The following is a 4,185-nucleotide window of genomic DNA, read 5'->3' as shown; positions in this document are numbered from 1 at the left end:
GCTCAGAGACAAGTTCATCATGGGGATGGATAATACCAAGGTCCTGGAGAGACTATTTGAAGAAAAGGTGACAATTTCCCTCGACAGAGCAATGGTATATATAGCCAGTATTGTAAGAAATCAACATGACAACCGTGAAAGAAGAAATTTTCTATCAATACCATGTGCATCAACGAAGGGGTCGGCGCCGCCGCTGCGAAGACCACGTCAGTTTCCTGTACCACAAAATGGAAGCTACCGACAGCAACGCAAGTTTGAGCGGAGCTCGCAAGATGGAGCCGGCCCTAGTTGACGCCAACCTGTCAACTCGTCAAATGTCAATCAGGTCTGCGGAAAAACATGACATAACAGAGATAAGTGTGTTTTTAAAAATTATTTTTGTAATTTTTGTAATGAAAAAGGCCACTTAGCCAATATTTGCCAGAAAAAACTTAAGAGGTGTAATTATTTTTTAAATAATAATAATTCTGATTTATCATCTGATGAAAATAGTAAGTTTGATCACATTTTTAATTTATCTGCTTCAAATGATGAAATCACAATTAAAATAACAATAAATAAGCAACTGTTTACTTTTCAATTGGACACAGGGGCCTCGGTCTCTGTAATTTCTGAACTATTTAGAGAAAAACATTTGAATAAGTTCATTGTTTATCGAACCAGCAAAACTTTGGCAAGTTATGATGGTTCAAGTATTCATCCTTTGGGATTTAATGAGGTAGAAGTGACCTTTAATTTAAAAACAAAAACAATACGGTTTTATATAATTTCTAATGGGGGCCCTCCATTATTGGGTAGAGTTTTTTCAATTTATTTAAACTAAATGTAAATGGCATTAATAATTGATTGATTGATAAAAATGAAAACTTGCTACAAATTGAGGATATAAATGTAATTAAGATAATGAAAATGTTATCGAAGAAGTATTCTAAAGTATTTTTTCCTTCCTTGGGTAAATTTAATGCAGGTACTCTGCGACTGGATAAGCAAGAGGGAGCCAAGCCCAAGTTTTGCAAAGCCTGTTCCATTCCTTTTGCCTTATGCCGAGGAGTTGAGGCGGAACTAGACCGACTTGTCACTGAAAACATCTTGAGCCCAGTATCATACAGCAGTTGGGCAACACCCATTGTACCAGTAGCTAAGAAAAATGGAACCATCAGAATTTGTGGTGACTATAAAATTACTCTTAATCCTGTATTGTTAATTGATTAATACCCATTGCCCTGTATTGAGGAAACTACAAGGCGGAGTTGAGTTTTCAAAAATTGATCTTTCTCAAGCATATCAGCAGATTGAGTTAGACAATGAGTCAAAGAAATTAACAACTTTCAATACTTCAAAGGGGTTATTTATTTATAATCGTTTACCTTTTGGTATTGCTAGTGCTCCAGCAATGTTTCAAAGAATAATGGAACAAATCTTAGGTTTAGATGGGGTTGTTTGCTTTTTAGATGACATTTTAATTACTGGAAAAATCAGGGGTTTTTATTTAAAAAAGGTTGAAAAAGTTTTGGATAGGTTACAAAAAAGTGGTCTTATTGTAGCATTAGACAAATGTGAATTTTTCAAAAACTCAGTACATTATTTGGGTTACACAATTGATAAATACAGATTGAATACAAGTGAACATAAAGTTAGAGCGATTGTTGAAGCTCAGTACCTCAAAATATTATTCAACTTAGATCATTTTTGGGGTTTGTGAATTTTTATAATAAATTTATACCTAACGCGGCCTCAGTACTTCAGCATTTGTACAGTTTATTGAAGAAAAATGTTGAGTTTATTTGGTCTGAACAATGTACAATGGCATATAATAAAATTAAAAACATAATTGGCTCTGCTTCCTTTTTGGAGCATTATAACCCAAATTTACCAATAAAGTTAACTGTTGATAGTTCTTATTATGGTGTTGGAGCTATGATTTCACATGCCATTAATAATGTAGAAAAACCCATTGGTTTTGCATCTTTAACACTTTCTAGCAGTCAACAAAAATATTCTCAAGTAGAAAAAGAAGCTTTAGCCATTGTTTTTGGTGTGAAGAAGTTTTATCAGTATCTGTATGGTAGGAGATTCACGATAAAAACTGATGCCAAATGTTTTGTAACTTTATTTGGAAATAAGAGAGGCATTCCACCACTTGCCACTAATAGATTGGAACGTTGGGCTCTAATACTTTCTAATTTTGTTTTTGATGTGGAGTATGTGCAATCAAAAGATAATACAGCTGACTATTTTTCTCGTTTACCCTTAGGGGAAGAATTAAAAGAGTTTGACATTGAGAGTTCTTAGTTAAACTTTATTGCCTCAAATACTGATTTGCCGATTGTTTGGGAACAGATCAAGACGGAAACTCAACATCTTGTAAATATGTTAATATGGGGTGGCCGAAAAAGATACCACAGTTATGTAAACCTTATCTTAATTATAAAAACAACTTTATTGTTGTCGATGGTTGTTTGATGCTGGGACACAAAGTCGTAATTCCCTGTAATTTAAAACAACTACAATCTTCTCATTTTGGAATGATCAAAACTAAAAGCTTGCCTCGTTCTTATGTATGGTGGCAGCAAATTAGTTATGATATTGAAAATGTAATTAAATCTTCCGAATATTGTTTAAAAACTAAAAGTGATCCTCCCAAAACACCATTAAAAAATTGGGATTTTCCTGATAGACCATGGGAAAGAATTCATATTGATTTTTTAGGTCCAATTCTTGATAAATATATTTTAGTGTTAGTTGATGCTCATACAAAATGGCTAGAAGCTGTTGTCACTTCAAACACTAAATCTAGTGCAACAATAAATATTTTAAGGGATATTTTTTGTAGATTTGGCTTACCTTTTGCTTTAGTTTCTGACAACGCTACTACTTTTAAATATAATGAATTCCAAACATTTTTAGGTAAAAACAACATAGAATTTAAAGAAATTGCACCTTTTCATCCATCATCTAATGGTCAAGCTGAAAATGCGGTTAAAACAGTTAAACAAGCAATACTTAAGATTTTAAAAAGGAGTTCATTGTCAGAACTTAACCGTAATTTAAACAATTTTCTTTTATCTTATCGAATTACACCACACTGTTCTACAGGAAAATATCCAGCCAATTTAATGTTTCAAATAAACATAAGAAGTGTTTATGATTTTTGGAATAACAATGTAAATATTGTAAATCATACAGCTATTGATGTAACAGACTTTAGTATAAGTAAACAAAATGTAATAGGAGATCATGTAGCAGTAAGGGATTATAGAGTTGTTAATTAACCTTCTTGGTTAAAGGGAATAATTCATAAGAAGATAGGTTCAAAAACTTATTTTGTATTTATACCTAGTCTAGATAAAACATGGAGGAGGCACATAAATCAAATAGTAGATTTTGAATTTTCAGTTGACGTACATTCTTCTGACCATAACATGTGTAATAAACCTACCAAAAATATCAGTCCAATTAATGAAAACAAAAATTGTCATGAATCTGATGAAGATAATTATTGTAAATCTGCTGAACCTGTTACATCTAATTTAATACCTGATGTCTGTACCCCAAGAAGAAGTAAAAGGAAACTTAAATCAATGAAATACTTTTAAGTAATTAATTTATTTTATTTTTAGTTTTTGTTTTTTTTTAGGGAGGGAAAGTGTAATGTATCCCACATTAAATATTAAATTTGTTCCAATAAGCATAGGCAACTCTTATTTCTTCTTAATTTTATATTTACGATATTTCGAATATTTAGCGCAGGCGTTTAGAGTTATTTTTTATTGTATGCATGTACAGTTTCCTTATTGCAGTAGGAGCTCGCCTGCACTCTTCTATTCGAATCATTGAACTGTTAACATCGATTACACTGTTGTCAGATTGAATCCATTGTAATATTAATTTTCGAATTGTTTTTTTTTTCAATTAATAAAGTTAGTGAGTTTTCACTCGTGGTACTTTTTCTCAACTCTAATCAAGACATATATATATATATATATATATATATATATATATATATATATATATATATATATATATATATATATATATATATAATGTCTTGATTAGAGTTGAGAAAAAAATGATATATGACTCGATTCTTGTTTCCAATGTCGACACTCTCAACAGGTCCAGATTTGTCATTTATAGAATTTTTATATCAATTATTCAATTCAACAATTATTTTTAATCAGTGAT

General features: G+C 31.3%; 1 long non-coding RNA gene across 1 annotated transcript; it reads left to right on the top strand.

The window, feature by feature from the left end:
* Nucleotides 1-332: 332 nt before the first annotated feature.
* Nucleotides 333-3,639, top strand: LOC130903020 (uncharacterized). The gene is made up of 3 exons (XR_009060516.1): nucleotides 333-491; nucleotides 968-1,168; nucleotides 2,908-3,639. It is a non-coding gene; the product is annotated as an uncharacterized LOC130903020 (long non-coding RNA).
* The last annotated feature ends 546 nt before the right edge of the window (nucleotides 3,640-4,185 follow it).

The sequence above is a fragment of the Diorhabda carinulata genome, chromosome Y (genome assembly GCF_026250575.1).
Source record: "Diorhabda carinulata isolate Delta chromosome Y, icDioCari1.1, whole genome shotgun sequence".
NCBI lineage: Eukaryota > Metazoa > Arthropoda > Insecta > Coleoptera > Chrysomelidae > Diorhabda > Diorhabda carinulata.
The sequence above is the reverse complement of the archived record's forward strand: the minus strand, read 5'-3'. Positions and strand labels throughout refer to the sequence as shown.